Source organism: Dama dama, chromosome 11 (genome assembly GCF_033118175.1).
Source record: "Dama dama isolate Ldn47 chromosome 11, ASM3311817v1, whole genome shotgun sequence".
In the NCBI taxonomy this organism is placed as follows: Eukaryota; Metazoa; Chordata; class Mammalia; order Artiodactyla; family Cervidae; genus Dama; species Dama dama.
This window is the reverse complement of record NC_083691.1, coordinates 74,778,244-74,797,464: the sequence shown is the minus strand read 5'-3', so window position 1 is coordinate 74,797,464 and position 19,221 is coordinate 74,778,244. Positions and strand designations below refer to the sequence as shown.

At 38.3% G+C, this 19,221-nt stretch overlaps 1 protein-coding gene across 5 annotated transcripts in view; it reads left to right on the top strand.

Annotated features, from left to right (window-relative positions):
- The first annotated feature begins 286 nt into the window (after nt 1–286).
- SOCS5 (suppressor of cytokine signaling 5) overlaps nt 287–19,221 on the top strand; it is a 66,060-nt gene continuing 47,125 nt past the window's right edge. Inside the window, exons 1-2 of one of the 5 annotated variants that reach the window (XM_061155477.1) lie at nt 566–791; nt 18,622–18,683. The gene's annotated coding sequence lies outside the window, so the exon portion shown is untranslated. Of the gene's footprint in view, nt 506–565; nt 792–1,303; nt 1,624–18,621; nt 18,684–19,221 lie in introns of those variants that run through there. The other 4 variants (XM_061155475.1, XM_061155476.1, XM_061155474.1 and 1 more) reach the window with 4 other exon arrangements.

Below are 19,221 nucleotides of genomic sequence, written 5' to 3'. Positions count from 1 at the left end.
CACGCCTCCATTCAACATTTTTCCTTTCCTTTTCCCTAACAGAGTTGAAACCAGGGACAAAGCGTTCCTCCTCCTACCATTTCAAGGCTGACCTTCCGCCCTCAAGCCCACCGCTGCCCCTTCTTGGACCACGTGACCCTGCCCAGACCCAGCGACTCGCCGCCACCGACCCCGCCCCTTGGGACCGTTTTACTCCGCCCCTCAAGCCCACGTGACCTTACATCGCCCATCTGACTGGCTCCTTCCTTTCCCCGGGCCGGACCCGGCCGCCGTCGCAGCGGCCCGACTCCAAAATGGCAGCCGCGCACAGAGCGTACCCGAGCGGCCGGACCTCCCTGACTCCCGGGCCGCCCAACTCTCGCTCCCAGCCTCCCTCCTTCGGCCTTCACCTACACGCCTTCGGATTGGCCGCTAGGAATCCCGCCCCTTCAGAGCCCCGCCTGCTATTGGTCACGGTAGGCTGCCCTTCAGAGAGGCGTGCCGCCGCCGCCCCCCGCCCCGGGAGGTATTTTCCATTCCGGTGGGGGTTGGGGGGTGGGGGGAGGGGTAAAGGGTGAAGAGGGGGAGGCGGCCCGGGAGAGGGGTGGGGGCCTGGAGGGGGCATCCGGCTGAGCTCGGGTCCCCGGGCTCCGTCCGGAGGAAGCGAGACTGCGCTCACTCGGGCAGTCGCTGAGAGCCGGACGGGACCGGCGGGCTGGCCAGGGGACTCGCTCTCGGTGACTGCGCCGTCCGGGCCCGTCCTGCCTGGCCGCAGGTGCCCCTGGATGAGGCCGCCCCGCGCGCCCCGACCGGTGAGTGTCCCCGCGGCCGACCTGGTTGGTGAGCGCTCCCCGGCCCCCGCGCCGCCGTTAGATGCCGCCTCTCCGGCCCCAGGTGCTCGCGCCGGGCGCAGTCCGTCTCCGGCCGGCGCCTCCACATCCCGGGCGGAGGCAGCGCCGGCCCTCCGGCCGGGAAGAGGACGACGGGCGGGGGACGGCGGACCCGGGCCGCGAGCCCGGTGCAGACCGTGCGGCGCATAGTGGGAGCTTGCGCTTGGTAGGCTTTCGATGCATTTCGTTGAATTATTTTTCTGGTTGGAGGAATGTGGGGCGCCTAAGGGGAGAGGGATCTCTCCAGGCTAGTCAGAGGGCGTTCATGATCAGGGTCGTGGCCAATCTCGGGGGTCACCAGAGACTGGGGCATTTGCGCGCGCTGCCTGGAACAGGGCACCCGTCAAGATACTGGGCTCTGAGGCTCCAATCCGGGGGTCCTCAAGGTCGACGAGAAGGTCCACCGGGAGATGAGAGAGGGAACTGGGAAACTTGGATGGGGGAAGTGGCTGGAGCACCTCCGGAGTTTAACCCGAGGTGGAAAGGGATGCTCAGGCGGGCTCTGGAAGACCTTCTGCAACTACTTGGGGTCCTAAGATTCTTTGGTACTGGGATTTGGGGATTCAAGTAGCTGAGGCGAAGTGACTTTCTGGAGAGGGCGTTGTATTTAAAGAAGGATGCTCAGAAACAGTTTAAGCGCTCATCTTGGTTCTCAACTTTGAGAGGCTGGAGGATTGGAGTCGCGAGGTGATTTTTGACATTTTCTTTCGGCATTCCAACCAAAAGGTGGACCTTGGCAGCTACCTTCTAAAATGTATGTATGCGTTCGATGGTGTTTTACCGGTTATTATTTTTACTGGAAATTCTCAAACTGCACCTTGAAATTCACAAACTGCACCTCTTGTAGCAGCTTCTCCATCTGCTGAAGATCTCACCTTCAGGTCTCTCCATCCATAGCAGTAGTTTACTTCCTTCCAATTTAACATTTAGACTGGTGTGTGCTATTATTACAGTTTACTAATGATTTTTATTCTATAAGATTAATAAGTAATTCACGGACTTTCTTTCCCTTGTTATTAATTGTTTCTCTACAAGGTCATATAAAATTGAACCACAAATTTTATAGAAGTTTAAAATAATTTAACTTTGTTGAGCTGGGAAGATGTTTGGTAGGCTAGCAGCTCTAGAAAGCAATACGAAAATCAGGTTCATTTTTCTAACAGTTGGGAATTTTAATGCCTGAAGCTTAGTTTAACTTCAATAATCTTGTATTTTGCATAACACTCTTGAGAATGAGTTAAGAGCATAGAAAATGCATACCAGGGTTAGTCCACAGAATCCACCTCTGTGGCAGCCCACGGAGGTTCTTCATGTCGTTTAGAAGATGAAGCTAAGAATTTCACAGCTAGATTTTTAATCTTTTCACAATCATATATCTTACTGATTCATCACAATTTGTAAAATAAAAGCTTTTTTTTTTTTAAGGGTGTATTTAAGCATAAGAGAAAATTTTGTAGATCGTATTTTCACTTTGATGTAAAATGTAATTCATCCGTCAGAGAAAACATTTCTGCAAAAGGTTGTTAGTATATTCACTTGGCCCCTTCTTAGTTATTGAATAAATAATAGAAAATTAAAATTTTTTCTCTCTATTGTCCTTGAATTTTACTATTTGTCCTTAGGGAGAATGTACTGGCACACAAAACAGTAGCCTAAAATATTGAAACCTAACACCTTTTAACATTATAATAGCTTCTACATTATTCACCTTCCGATTCATTTATGGCAAACCAGTGGTCAGAAAGGCTTTCTCCTCTTAGCTTTGTTTAGAATGGGCTATTCTCCCATTGTAAAAATAAGGAAAAATAATGCTTAGTACCTGCAAAGTAATGGTAATAACTAAAGAGAGTGAGAATAGGAAGCTTGGAAAAAAGATTTATGTGTATGAGTCACATTTCTTTTAGAGCTGGAAGAGTAGAATTTGGATATAATTATTTTGCAGATCAGGAACTGAGACCCAGACCAGTGGAAGGGTCTAAAATGCTAGCTAGTGATGAGCCAGAATTGGTGGGCAGGTCTCTGGACTCTAGTGCAGGGTTTTTCTACTTTATCATGTTCACATTGTTTATTTCTAAAGCATTCTAGTGCCCACCATAAGTGGTTTTAGGATTATGGGTGATGTTCCCTTCTAAGGATGGCAAAACTTGGGTTGACTACCATTATACATGAAATGATAGACAATAAGATGAGCTTTTATTGAAAATTTTACAACAGTCTGCAGCCTTGTTAGTGCAAGTGCTGACATTTCCCTCTCATTGTCATCTAGATTGAAATATTAGGTGAACTAGTGTTCTATGATTTTTGTGCTAAAACTTAATTGCCTAAAAAATTTTCAGTTCAATAGGCTCAGATATTTTCAAAATAAATTATACAAAAATTATTATTTTAATTAAGTGTGGGGGTTTTGTTAAAATGGATTTTAGTACCTTTAAAAAGAACAGTAGTAGAATTGCATAATTATAAAAACATGATTTTGATCATAGTTGTAGTAAAGGCTGGATTTGTATAATAACATCATGATCCCTGGCAAATTATGTTAACCACTGTGTACCTAAGTTTCCTCACATGTAAAGTGAGGTTAGTAAATATACCCCCTCATGGGTATTGGTGAGGATTAAAAATACAGGGTAAGGGTACAACAAATATTAGGTATCATTTGTCATGTTCATTAGGTACATACAAGCAGTTATATGTCCAATTGTTTACTCGCTATTAATGAAGTCACTTTGTGGCTACACAAATTTCCTAGATAAATACATGATCAAATAACAGTCTGCTTTAAGGGACACTTAGAGCAAATGATGCCCTCCTTTATTTATTTACTTATTTTTAGTCTTACTCTGCTCACCTTGGAACTTGAGTTAGAGATATATATATCAAGTTAGAGTGAGTGTGGCTGTTCTGAATGTCATTGGGAGACCCTTGTAGAAGTTTTGTTATTCTAGAATTAAAATGTTAACAATTGATTTGCAGATATTCTGTTGAAAATACAGTGAGTTCTGCAGGCCTCCTTGTTCAACTTAGATGAGGAAACCAGGTCTCTGTAAGGTCTATTACTATTTGCAACCCCCTTCTCCCAATGGAACCATGAGAAAATCATCGAACATTGTTTTCTATTAAGTGAATATTTTGATGACTTCATTCATTAAACTGTTAGGTTTTAGTGATAAAATTTGTTTAGCTCTAATTTTATAACATTTTATTCTTTTTGATTTGCTGTAGCCCAGATCTTACTAGTCTCAAGAACATGTGGTTTAGCAAATGTGCTTCATGGTGACAGTGGTGGATTTTTTCTCCTGGACATTTTGGAGTTCATCCTCATCAGGTTCTTCAGTTGATGTTATAGCAGCTTGTCTTCCATTTATTGTTGTTGTTTAGTCTCTTAAGTCGTGTCTGACTCTTTGAGACCCTATGGACAAGTAGTCTGCCAGGCTCCTCCATCCATGGGATTTCCCAGGCAAGAATACTTGGATGGGTTGCCATTTCCTTTTCCACGGGATCATCCCCACCCAGGAATCGAATCCGTGTCTCCTGCATTGGCAGCACGTTCTTTAACACTGAGCCACCAGGGAAGCAGTCACACAGGAGCTTACTTTTTTTTAATACCTTTTGTTTTTTTTACATTAACTTCAATTATTTTTTAACTTATATCACATAATATTTAAAAGTTGCCCTTATTTTTAGAATTTCACTGAATTGAGCCTATTTTACATGTTTGAGATTAAAACAAAAAATAAGTTGTAGTTCAAAAGCATTTTTGTTATGCCAGTACTTGATTTTGACTATTTTGTTCTAGATCTCAGGTAGGCATTCTTTTGGTGGTACTTTAGATGATAAACACACAGGTCATCCCTTTACTCTGAAGTAATGCTGACCAGCAGGGCTAAGAGTTACACAGAGTCACCAAAAGTTTCCAGAGTAATTTTTTTTTTCTTTCATTGGTACAGAATTTTACTGCTTGAGAGTGACCAACCCCTAGTCCTCTTTTGATAAATTGTTATAATAAAAATTATGAAAAAAAAATTATGAAATTACTAACAATTTGTTGGTCATTTTTGGCCTCATGACATACTTTTAGGAATTTCGTAGAACTTAGACATACAGATCCTTTCTTCACGTCTACTATATAATCTAATTATGTGAATAAAATATTTAGTTAAATATGGTTTCCAAAGATATCATAAATACCATGCTATAATAAAGAAACAAACCGTTACTCAATTTTTCATTAAGTTGATTTTCTTCATGTACTTGAAAATAATCATGGTGTTGTGAATTGCCTGTTAGTCATACTGAAAATTCATGGATATGGACTGAGTAGATACAGACCATGCAAACTACTTTTCTTAGCCTCAGTGTAGATGTTAGAGAATGACAGGGAAAATATAAATCATTTGCCTTGCTCAACTTAATGAATTTTTCATCTGAGTTATCCAGCTATCCTACTTTTAAAGGGGGGGGAGGGGTTTTGTATCTGGTTAGAGCAGAAGTAATCTTGAAGGGTAATTGGCTGAGTTGGACTGTTGGTGTTGGGTAAGTTTGCATCTGAGTAGTTTAACTGAGAGTTAGTTACCTGTCTTTACTCTCCACCTGGTCTTCCCTGGTGGCTCGGTGGTAAAGAATCCGCCTGCAGTGCAAGAAACATGGGTTTGATTTCTGGGTCAGGGAGGTCCCCTGGAGAAGGAAATGGCAACCCACTCCAGTATTCTTGCCTTAAAAACCCCATAGACAGAGGAGCCTGGTGGTCTACAGTCCATGGGGTCACAGTGAGTTGGACATGACTTAGCGGCTAAATAACAGCAACTCTCCATGCAGGTGACAAATTCTGAGGAATACCTTGAGGGAAACCATAGTGATAGGATTGCTAAATACATATAGGGAGAATATATGTCTGCAAGTTCACTAATAGTATATAAGCATTTTACTTATAAGCTGGTTCACATCAAAATTAAGTTTACCTTCCCTTTGGTGAGATGTCATACAGTTACTGTATCTTTATTAAAGCTAATAAGAAGCAGCAGTGTTGAAAATAATTTTGAAAGTTATTTTTGAAATGAATTTATCTGCTCTGGGATTGTCTTCAAATAATAACTTCCTTATTTTATTGGAAAACTACAAGCTTCCCTTGTGGCTCAGATGGTAAAGAATCTTCCTGCAATGCAGGAGACTGGGGAGGTGGAGTTTGATCCCTGGGTCGGGAAGATCCCCTGGAGAAGGGAATGGCTGCCCATTCTAGTATTCTAGCCTGGAGAATTCCTTGGACAGAGGAGCTACAGTCCATGGTGGAGCTACAGTCCATGGAGTCACAAAGAACTCAACATGACTGAGCGACTAAGCATGCATGCATGCATACAGGAATAATATCCAGTCTTTCTATTCTGAGCCACAGTCTTCAGTTAGAGGTGGTAATCAAGTATTCATATGCAGTATTTCAAGCAATTGAAAAGGATAGAAGCTTATTTAAATTATATATATAAATACACAGGCTTAAAATGGAACATGAAAGATAGAATGATGGAACGAAAATGATTTGGGAACTGAACTTCAGGCCTGCATATGCGGCAGGTAGTCAGGAAGAAAGTTAAAAATTAGAGGTTGGTTAGAGAATGTTGAAGAAAACTGGGCTTTGGTAGGAGTTTAGCCCTAGCATTGATCCTAGGTTCTATGTATTAGGTGTATCTTTGTATCAGAAAAACTGCTAAAGGATAAACTTAGTAAACATTAAATATAACCTGTTGGGAGAAGTCCAAGTACTTTAAGAGTTAAAATATGCATGTAGTCAAAGGGGAACTAATTTATCTAATTATTTGTTTAGTCTTTGACCTTGGTTATTAACATGAGAAGTAGGCCATCCTTATTACTCTTCAGATGATCAGTGCTGGGACTAATTTTATTTAACATTTTTATAAATGGTTTAAAGACATACTGGCATTGAAAGTTGCCAGATTTGCAGCTGACTCTGTGTGTCGTTCCAAGCAGTTAAAAGCCAAGCCAACAAGAAGAAGCTACCGGAACATCCTTCGATGAGTTTTTGTGTGTCAGAGAACAAGATAATGCATTTAGGAGAAGATAGTCCAAATTATATTTATAGCCTGAGCTGTGACCCAGGAAGGGGATCCAGAAGTCATGGCGATAACTTCCTTGAAGGCGTTTATTATAGTTACTGCTTGGCCACAAAGTCCAAGGAGGAACATGTTGAGTGTTGTGGGGCCAGGTTCTGAAAACAAGAATGTTGTTGTACATGAAAATAATTACACAAGGGGTTACCATTTTTACTATTATGTTCCAGGCCAAAAGATTTGCCATTGTGCTTTGATTTAATTCTGTTTTAACAGTTTCGAAATGTAGGTGGCATTCAGTTTTATCAAAGAGGAAATTTGATTCGGAAAAGTTAGGTAACTTTCCCAAGTTGGCCAGTATGTGGTAGACTTGGGACTGAGGCCCTGGTTTTTGTTTTATTGTTAACCCTAAACATTTCCTGATATGTTAGGGGGCAACTCTTCAAACTTGTCATCATTTAGGGTTTATGGACTACGGTTGTACTCCTTTGCTGTGGCAGCTTTGGATGTCATTACCAGAAGAGACAGTGTCTAGATATTTTGAGAGAACTTAAAGACATTCCTTAAATTATTGATTTTTAAGGAAAACTAGGGATGTTTGGGGTTTCCTAGGCGGCTCAGTAGTAAAGAATCCGCCTGCCAAGCAGGAGACGGGGGTTCAATCCCTGGGTTGGAAAGATCCCCTGGAGAAGGAAATGGCAACCCACTCCAGTATTCTTGCCTGGGAAATCCCATGGACAGAGGAGCCTGGCAGGCTACAGTCCATGAAGTCGCAAAGAGTTGGGCATGACTTAGCAACTAAACAACAACAATAAGAATGTTTTAGTGTATAGTCTTACTCTCAGTGCTGGCTGCCCATAAAATGTTTCTCCTGTTGACTTTATAACATGCTGGATTATTATTGGGCATTACTAAGGGAAACATTAACAAAAAATAGTTTTGGGGTGGAAAAGACACCAGAGTAGGAGTCCAGAGACCTGGGTTCTCCTAGTGGTCTGAAAGAGGGGTGTGAAAACATTTGGATAACATTGAAACAGGCATTAATTTTCTTGTTGTGGAAGTAGGAGAAGGCTTGAACTGTGTTTTAAGAGTTGAGAAGGTGAAGAGAGAAATTGTAGTTTCTTTAAATGTGAGTTAAAATGTAAGAAAACATTTTATATTTCACTTACAAGGATGACATCTATCGTGTATAAACTGTTACAGGTATTTTGTATTTATTGATTTTGGCACCCTCGAAAAAAGAGGTTCTAAGAACCAGGTGAGTAAGTAAATGTGAAAGTACTTTGTAAATTTTTAAGTGTTCTTTCAGTAAGAGTGATAGAGGAATACTGATTCTCTTGAGAAGGGTGGACAAAGAGGATGCTGTGAAAACTTTAAGTAGGAAGAGAAAAGTACAAGAGGAGAAACAGCAGACGCGTTGAAGGAAGATGTTCAAGATGAGAGAAAGGAGGTGGATGAATGTGAAGAAGATTGAGCTGTAGTTCTCTGGGCCAGTTGATCAAAAGGAGAGCCATACATCTGTACTGAGGACTTTGTAATCGTGACTTACGACAAGGAGGTAGCCCAGCAGGTAGTCTGCATGGACCGTGTTAACAAGGCTATGAAAATAGGCTCATTGAGAGTTGACTGTGTTGTCTGTTTCTCCACTTCTGTATAGGTTTAGCTAATGGTTTTAAGTTGTATAAGGGTGCTCATAAAAATAAAATAAGCTGGACTGAGTTACTGTTTATTCTAGATTATTAAAAATAAAAGGGCATAGTGTGTTTAAGGAAAAGGGTGAAATTTGATCTGTCAAAATAAGTGCAAAAGAAAATTAGGGAATTAGACTAGAACCAAGGTAGAATGGGAACAAAATGCAATAGTACAAGGTAGGGTTTTTATTTTCTTTTATAGATGAGGAAGTGATTAAAAAATAGTTTGGTCTTTTAAAAACAGTTACAGGTGTGATAAAGAGAGCAGCCTAGAGGAGCAGGTAATGGAGACATTTATTCACCAGTAATGCTGCCCTGGTGGCTCAGTGGTAAAGAATCCACCTGCAATGCAAGATCAGACCTGATCCTGGGTTGGGAAGATCCCCTGAAGAAGGAAAAGTCAACCCACTCCTGAGCCTGGCAGGCTACAGTCTATGGGGTCACAAGAGTCAGACACGACTTAGCGACTAAACAACCAACAACAGTACATACAGTAGAGTGAGTGAATGAGGTATTTTCTCTGGTCTCTGGTAGGCAATCCACAGTCAAAGATGCCATATAAGGCTCTATAATTCTCGTTCAAGAATGAGATTATGATGGTCTGAATTAAGGAATTTGTAGTAGGGATAGAAACGAGAGCACTGATTTCAGTGATACATAGGAGTTTTAACTCCTCCAGACTTGGTTTGTGTTTGGAGTTTAAGGAAGTTGAAGATGAGTCTAAGGTTCCTGACTTGGCGGTAGAATAATATGTGCAAGTGAGAAAAGGGAAACCCTGAGTTTGCTTTCAGATAAGTAGTTATGCTTTTTAGATAGATAATAAGTGATCAGTTGGAAATAATGGGTCTAGCTCAGGGGCATGGTCAGGTTTATAGATATGATTTGGAAGGTATAAAGTTTGTAGTTGAAAGTTTTGAAAGTAATGACCATAATTCCTAAAAAATAATGCATGCAAAACGAAAAGTAACTGCCAGTGTTAACACTAAACTCAAGAATGTAGACATTTTAAAATATTTGTTTGAAATTTTGCCCACCTCTAGTCAAACACCCACCACGTAGCCTTACAAAGAATACATAGAAATATTTACTGCCAGCAAGCCAGAAATATTTTAGTGTCCTTGAAATAGTGTACCACATCCTGTCTGGCCATCCAGCATAACAGGGAATTCGTAGACAAATGCACTTCCTTATTCTTCACTTTAGTCTCTTTTTGGAATCCTGTTTGCTTCCTTGAGCTGGCAGGGTTGTCTGAACAGATACTGAAGCCTGAAGGCTTTTTTTACCTTTAAAATCTCTCCCAGAGCAGCTCTAATTAACCATCTCTTTACCTCTCTTTCCTACTTTTCCAGCCCTATGGAGCTCAAGGCTCTGGCAGTAGAATGGCACTCTTAAGAGGGAAAAGTAAAAACATCACAAGAGAAAGAGCCTTGAAGAGGACTATAATCTTTTCAGTTCTCCCCCAAGGTTCTACTCTCTAATCCAGGGGATGGAGTTGGTGAGTCATTAAGAAGAGATGTCCAAATTCAGTAAAATAAATACATCTATTAGGAGCTAGGTCTTCAAGTGCCGAGGGAATTTGGAAAGAATCTGAGGTGGTTCAGTACTTAGTGGAAAAGATGAGTTTTTGGTTCAGTTTTAAAGGAGGTAGCAAGACAGGGCTGTGCAGTGAAAAGTAAGAATAACACTATTAAAGAGCTAGGGAAAACAGTATGTACCAAGAAGGAAGAACTTTAAGAAAAGCAAAGGAACTGGTGAACAGGATTCTTTATATAAAATGCACAGTTTGGGATGTGGTTCATGAGAAATTGGTGTTAAATGACTGAAAACTAAAATTTGGAGTTAGTACTTCTTAAAGTACATAAGTAGAAAGTTGAATGTGAACAGAGGGGTATTATAACATGATTTAAATAGCAATTAAGCAATTATGGAAGATGACAATTGTTATATATAGGTTATGATGTAATTATGATGTATGTGGCAGTGATTAATTTATATACCATCCAAATTCCTTATATTTTCTTTTTGTTTTTGTATTATGTACTTTTATACTGGTAGTTCTCAAACTTTACTGGGCATAAAAATTATATAAAGCTCTTGTTTGAAATATAGATTCATCCTGATACATGTAACATGTCAGTTAGCTGACTAGTGTTTCACTGTGTGGATATACTGTGGTTTTTTATTGTGGAAGAAAGGGTTGCTGCAGTTTTAAACTGCTATGAGGAAAGCTGCTTTGAACATACCCATACAGGCTTTCTGTGACATGTGTATTCCTTATTTTGGGGTGAATACCTAGAAGTGGAATTGCTAGATGTATGGGATAGGTGTGTTTAACATGAGAAACACAGAACAATTTCCAAGGTGGGTTTCCCAATTTACACTCCTACCAGCAGTGTTCCCTCTTCCTTTTTTGGGGAAGAGTTTGGGTACAATTGATGTTCTTCCTTAAGTGTTTGATAGACCTCACCAGTGCAGCCATCTGGACCTGGGAGTTTTCTTTGTAGAAAGGTTCTTAATTAAGGATTTGATTTTTAAAGAGATAGCTCTAAGACTCTTCAGATTTTCTATTTCTTTTGGTGTCTGTTTTGGTCATTTGTGTCTTTTGAGGAATTTGCTTCATCTAACTTGTCGAATTTATCAGCTTGAAAAATAAATTACACATTTTATGAAACCGTATTTTCTTTTAATGTAAGATATGTACTGGTGTTCCATCTTTCATTCCTGGTTATTGGATTTATTGTCTTCTTTTCCCTCCTGATCACTCTAGCTAGGGGTTATCAGTCCTTTCTAATAATCAACTTTTGGTTTTGTTGATTTGCTCTGTGATTTATCTGTTTTCTATTTCATGATTTAAGTTTTTTTATCTTTTACTAATTCCTTACTTCCTCTATACTTTGATTTTAATTTGCTTGACATTTTCTAGCTTTTAAAGTGAAAACTTAAATCATTGATTTTTAATTTTTTGAAAAATGATCAACATTTAAAGCTATAAATTTTCATTACCATTACATTCAAAATAGTTCCTAATTTCTCTTATAATTTTTCTTTGACCCATGGGTTGTTTCAAAGAGTTTTGTCAAATAATTTCCCAATATTTGGAATTTTTAAGCTATTTTGTTACTGTGCTTTCATTTAATGCCATTGTGATTATAGAACAAACCTAGTAATTCCAGGCAACTTAGGCTTTTTTATTATTTTATGGCCCAACAGATGGTATATCTTGGTGAATGTTCAATGTGTATTTGAGAAGAGTGTGTATTCTCCTATTGCTGTGTGGAATGTTCTCTAAATGTCAATTAGGTTAAATTGGTCTTTGTGATCTTCTTATATTTTTACCAATTTTTTGCCTGCTTGTTCTGTCAATTACTGAGAGTAGAGCTGAGGTTTTCACCTACAATTTTGGATTTCTCTGCTTCTCTTTTCAGTTCTGTCAGATTTTGTTTCATGTTTTAAGCATTGTTACAGCACTCTTAGGTGCATACATATTTAGGATTGTTAAGCCTTGTTAATGAATTGGCCTCCGTGTCGTCATGAAATGTCCTTTTTTATTCCTGATAATTTCCCTTGTTCTGAAGTTTCTGTGTTCTTTTGATTAATGGTATATTTACCATTGTTGTATGGTATTCTTCCATCCTTTTAAAAGCTTTTAAACTATCTGTATCATTATATTCAAAGTAGGTTTCTTGTAAACAGTGTGTAGTTGCATCTAACTTTTAAAATCCATTCTGATAATGTCTCTTTTAATTCAGTGTGTTTAGACCAGAAGTTGGTAAAGTTTGGCTGTCAGATCAAACTCTACCACCTGTTTATGTAAATAAAGTTTTATTGGGACATAATCATGCTCATTCATTTACCCATTGCTTGTGGTTGCTGTTGTGCTGCAGGTGGCAAGGTTAAGTAGTTGGGACAGAGACCAAAGCATAAAATATTTTCTGGTTCTTCATAGAGAAAGATTGCCAACAACTACCTTAGACCGTTTACACTGAATGTAATTATTGATAAGGTTGGATTAAAATGTATCATGTTACTATTTGTTTACTCTTCATTCTTTTTTTCTTTGATGTCTTCATTCGGATGGGTTATTTTTTATGGTTCCGTTTTATTTTTTCTATTGGTTTATAACATTTTTTTAAAAATTTTTTATTGGTATCCCTTATACTTAATTAGTAGTCTGCCATCAAATAATATCATGCCACTTCATAAGTAAGAATCATACATAATATTACACTTCCAACTTCTCCTTCCCATCTTTTGTGCATTTTTGTCATACGTTTTGATATATGTGCTTTAACCCTGTTGCTGTTTTTTTTGCTTTTGTTAGGCAGTTGTACCTTTTAGAACATTACAGGTGAGAAAAATGTCTTTCATATTTCTATCATTTTAACCATTTCTTTATTTGGATTCAAGTTTGTATCTAGTATCATATTCCTTTTATTTGAAAAACTTTGTTACCTTTCCTTTAGTGCAACATTCTGTCTTTCCCTCTCCTCTTGCTTTCTCTTCATTTTGCCTTCAGCTTTGGAAGTTATTGTTAATAGTTACAGAATTCTAGGCTTTTTGGATTTTCCCCTTTTTTAGTACCTTAAAGATGTTATTTTCCTATCCTCTCATTTGCATACTTTCTGATAGGAATTCTGTGGTGATTTTTATGTTTGTTTCCCTATATGTAGTGTATGTTTTCCGTTTGGCTGGTTTTATAATTTTCCTCTCTATCGCTAGTTTTCAGCAACTTTATTATGATGTTCCTTGGTGTGGTTTTACGTTTATTCTTTCAGTTTATTGAACTTTTAGATCTGTGGGTATATTGTTTTCACCACGTTTGTAAAATTTTTAGCCATTTAACTTCAGATTTTTAAGTTCCCAAGTATTTCTTTTCTCCTAAGACTACAGTCCTACATGTGTTCATTTAGCCGCTTAGTATTAATTCACAGGATCACTGAAGCTCTTTTCATTTTTCTTCCAATCTATTTTTCTTTTTTTCATTGTAAAAAGTTTATGTTAACCAGTCTTCAAGGACACAGATTTTTAAAAATTCTTCTTTGTCTAACATACTGTTATACCCATCCAGTTAAATTCTTCTGTCAGATATACTTTGTAAAAAATATAATTCTAGAATTACCATTGATCTTTTAAAAATAACTTCCACTTTTCTGTTAAGGTTTTTCTTTTTATTATGTCTGTGTTTTCCTTTAAGCCTTTGAACTCTTTTCTAATAGCTATTTTGAAGTCCTTTTATTAAGATTCTCTTTATCCCTGCCACTCCTGGATCCTGATTATAGATAACCATTTCTTATTTTTTCATACATTTGATAATTTCTTATGGGATTATGGTGTTGAATATTTGTTTTTTTCTTTTTTCCTGTTTTGAGTATTAAGTTTAATTCCGGCAGGCAGTTACTTTGTGGATCAGCTTGATCTTTTGAATTTTGTTTTCGGGGTTTTTTGGGTTTTGGTTTTGGGCGGTTCTAGAATAGCTTTTAGTTTAGGGCTAGTTTAGGCTCATTACTGAGGCATGTTCCTTCTTGTGTCTCATTTGATTGCCTTATGTGTTCATCAAGGTTTATTCATCCTGGCTAGTGGAAATGGAATGATCCTGGCCCTGTGTGAGCTCTGGGGGTTGTTAGAGCTCCCTAATAGTTGTTTTTTTCTTAGAAGTTTTCCTCAGAGAGTCTCATAGATTTATATAACACACATATGCAGATTGGTGTTTAGCCAGAAACTCAGAGGCCTCTTCTGTAGATTGTTGAGGGTTTCTGTTTAGTTTCTAGCTTTATGATCATATGCCCTGCAAATCCTACCCATCTCAGACTCCACAAATTCTGAGCTCTGTGACCTTAACTCGGTGAGACTGTTGACTCTGTTTGGGTTCCCCCTCCTTTTGTTGTTGTTCCAAACAGAAAACTAGAGCAATCTTTGGGTTGACCTCATTTGTTTCCTTCTTTCAGAGGTCATATTTATTTCCATACTGCCTGTTACCTAGTGTCTGAAAATAATTGATTTATGTTTTGTCTAGTTGTCTACTTGTTTGTGTCAGGAGGACAATTCTGGACTTTGCTGGTCCCTTTTGCCTTCATTTTTGAAGGATATTTATGCTGGATGTAGAATTTTAAGTTGGCAGCTTTTTTTTTTTTCTTGTAGCATTTAAAAACCGTCATTTCATTACTCTCTTAGATTGTTTCTGATAAGTTATTGGTCATTCTTACCGTTGTTCACTTGATGTAATATGTCTTTTTCCCCTCCTCTGGCGGCTTTAAAGATTTTCTCTTTATCTTTGGTTTTCAGCAATTTTATTTACTCTAGGACTAGCTCAGCCCTAATACCAAGGCATGGCCTTTCTGAGATCTCTACCAAATGCATGTAATACTCATTGAAGTCCCTCCTCTCCAGCTGCCAGGAATTTGAATGTCTCCCAGGTAGTTGTTCAGCGCATGCTCCATAGCTGTTCTTTCCCCAGATTTTGTTCTTTGGCCTCATGGAGTCTTGCCTTGTGCATATTTAGCTTAGTCTTGGCAAAGAATTAGGAGATCTCTCTATAGGTTTTTGAAATGTTTTCTCACCACATCTTCCTTCTTTCTTATATTCTCTTTAAATTCCAATGATTTCAGTAGCCTCAAACATGAAGTTCTATTTTTTCAACTCATTGAGATCTCTGTGTTCTTTGGAGGTTTTCCTTCCCAGGTACATGCAGAAAACCAGGGCGTTCATGAGTCTTTGTTTCCCTCCTCTGAAGAATTGCAGTCTGATGCTGCCTGTTGTCCAACATCTGAAAATAATAATGTGTATTGCCCAGTTTGATGGTTTTTCACAGCAGGAGGTCTAGCCCTGTATCAGTTACTCCATCATAACTGGAAATGGAAATGGAAAATTTCATTTTAATTTTTCTTCTTTTTAAAAACTTCTTTTGTTGTGTGGCTTGTGGAATGTTAGTACTCTGACCAGGGATCAAACTCAGGCCATCAGCAGTGAAAGTGCAAAGTTCTCACCACTGCACTACCAGGGAATTCCCTAAAAACCTTTGTAACTTTTGGTATAGCATATCATCATATTTTAATTTTCAAGCCATACTGAGAGCTATAAAGAAGAAAGTTCAAAAGAAAGGAAGAAAGCTTAATATCCCAAAATGAGGTTACCATGGTTACCTTTATCATGTCAGATCTCTTATTGCAAATACACACATAGAAAAATAATTTTTAAGGTAGATTTATGCAATTCATACTATTTTTAATTAAAAGCACTTTAATTAACAAGAGTAAATTTATTAAGCAGAATCAACAGTGGAAGAATGGCTCAGCCACAGCTAAATATTTATTTACTAACAAGAGATACTTCCTAAAAGGTTTTTCTCTAAGGTTATGAAATAAGATTATGGGGAAAAGCCCAAGAGGTTAGAATCATTACATCATAGTCAGCATGCTTCAATAGGTCTTTCATATTAAAAAAAAAAAAAAGTGTTGGCAGATACTTGCTGTTGTTAGGAGCATAAATTGATACAAGTTTCCAAATGGCTATATTAGCCCAAGCTTCTATAACAAATACTATAAATTTATGGTATTATAACCAACAGGTGACTTATAAACAACAGAGTTTAAATTTCTTACAGTTTTGAAGTCTTGAAGTTCAGGATTGGGTGCTAGTGTGGCTGGGTTCTGGTGATGCCCTTTTCAGAGTTGCAGACTTCAGACTTCCTGTATCTTCACATGGAAGAAACAGAGCTAACTAGCTCTTTGACTGCTGCTTATAAGGCACTAATCCCATTCTTGAGGGCCCCATCCTTGTGATCTAGTTACCTCCCAAAGGCTCCACTTCCAAATATGATCACATTGGGTATTAGATTTCAATATATGAATTTTGGGGAGACACAAACATTCAGACCACTACAGTGGCAGTTTGGCAATATATATCCTTTGCCCCCAATTCCATTTCTAGCAATTTATTTTAAGGAAGTATGAGATGTATATGTATATATGAGTGTGTACGTTATTCATTTCCATGCTATTTATAAAGTTTAAAAATTAGAAGCCTCTTAAATGATTAAATTATGCTACAGCCATATAACCAAATACCATAAAACCATTGTAAATTATGTTTAAATTTGTGTTTAATATACTAAAAAGGAAAAATTGCAGGTGACAAAAATGAACTCTAAGATGTTTAAGTATAAGAAAATGTTGAAAATATAGTAAATGAAAAAACTAAGATGATACTTTTGAGTTTCTTATAAAGGAAATATTTATCTAAAAGAATATAAAAGCATCCTAACTTTAAACAGTTAAGTTATAGGTTATTTTCCAATTATCTGTTATTTAATATTTTTCACATTTTTCTACAAGAAGCATGTGCTATGTTCACTTATACAAAAAACTTAATTTTTAAAATTCTGATAAGATGAATGGAAGGATAAGGGCAGAAGGATTTAAGTGATTATAGTTTCTCTCATCTTAATCATGCCTCTCCTCCACTTTTTGCAGTTACTTTAACTTGAGCTTTATCAGTATAGATTTAGTGAAACATTTATTCTTACATTATATGTATAATATATATCCTAACTTTTTCTATTTTAAGGCAGTCTCCCATGTTTCATAGTTTAAAATTGTGGATTTCTATCAAGCACTGCTTTGTACACTTGAAGAGATTAATATCCCTTTCCTTTTTTTTTTTTTTTTTTAAGTTTTTGTCTTGCTTTCTCAGCCACCAGTTACTGTGCACCTCCTTGCAGATGTGGATACCCTTATGGTGTAAAAAAGAATAGTCTTAAAAAAAAAATAGTCTTTACTTTTCTCAATAAAATACTACATTTGCTGTCTCAGTCCCTGGCATCTTAAAGTGTATGGACCTGGTGCTCTTAAGGAACTCACTCTAGTGACTCGGCTTCACATTTTTTGCTATATATAGAACATGCTAGAAATCCATTGGGGAAAGTTAATATACCAAAGAAGAGACAAAGGAATGTTGTGGTTAATGAATAAAGAACTAGACATGTCTTCCAGGGAGGCACCATTTATATCAGACCTCAGAAAATGACCTTAATTTGGACAGTCTGGTGTCTGTTCCTTAGCAGTTGCAGATGCAGAAACTTATTTTGGTCACGGGAACTGATTTCATGCTACGCAAGGTTACTGAAGACTCCTATGGGAAACAAGCAAATTATTTCTTAATAGTATCAAGCCATAATAGCTTGATAGCTTACATCTTCACAGTAGGGCTACATCTGCCGATGGGATGTGAACAATCAGAGTCCAGCTAATCAGACTGTGTTTTCCTGAAGGCTCAAGGCAGTACATTCTTCTTTGATTACCTTATTTTTAGACTTTGTGAAAGATTCTATAGCTGTGGGCAAATTTTTTAATCTCTGCAGTCTCAGTTGTCTCATCATTAAAATTGTGATAATAACTAGCTACTTCCTAGACTTGTTGTGAGAACTAAATAAGGTAATCCATGTACTGCAGTGCCTACTAGGGAGTTGCCATTCAGTAATTGTTCAGATGATTTGTTGTCTTCAACTTCTAGATTTGACATCTGGGAGTTAAGACAGGCACTCTTTATCTTTTCTTGCTCCCTGCAGGGATTGATAGGAACTCTACTCGGCTAGGTGTATTGAGGTACTAACACTATTTGGTTTCTAAGAATATTGTTGTGAGTGATAAAGTTAACTCAACCTGTTGAAGAACTGTGACGAATCTTTGCAGAAGTTACGTTTTACTGTGAGATCTCACCATTTTCATATTTTTAAAACATTCTATTTATTTATTTATTTTTGGCTATGCTGCATGGGCTTTCTGTAGTTGCAGAGAGCAGGGGTACTCTCCGGTTGTGGTTGCGGACTTCGCATTGCACTGGCTTCTCTGGTTGTGGAGCACAGGCTCTAGGGTACGTGGGCTTCGGCAGGTGAGGGCACGTGGGCTCTAGAGCACAGGCTCTGTAGTTGTGACGCAAGGGCTTATTTGCTCTGTAGCGTGTGGGATTTTCCTGGATCAGAGACTGAACCCATGTCTTCTGCATTAGCAGGTGGATTCTTTACCACTGAGCCATCAGGGAAGCCCCCATTTTAATACTTTGAGACTAAGGTAAGAATCATTCTTTTAAGGAATTCAATAGTGTTTTCTTTTCAAATTTGACATTTCTGAAGAGCCTGGTATTTCTTGTAAAACAAGCAAGTCCAAGTAATGGATTTAATAAACTGTTTTTACTTGTTGCTGACAACTTAGTAAGGTTCATACTCTCTAGTTAATATTTCTAATTTATTACATTTGTAGGTTATAATGTTGTAAAGGACTTGATCCCATTCGCTTTCCTTCAGATAAGCTTACTGAGACCCCAAGAACCAACGTGAAACTAAGTCAGACTAAGCTGATGCATCATAGTGGTTCTCTGGGACTGTGAGGTGCTGGTGCAGCTGGGTCCAGGACGGCGCAGCCCTTGATGAATTTGTACTCTAGAGGAGACAAGGAGAGCAGCTGGCTCCTTCCTTTAGGTGTCAGCATCCTTTCTTTCACATGGTTGTGAGAAGGTGTTACTGAATGCAAGCAGGGAGCTTGCGGTGTCTGCCTGAGTAGCAGACATCCTAAGTAGGTCCCTTCTAGAAGGAGCCCCTGCTTGCCCCTC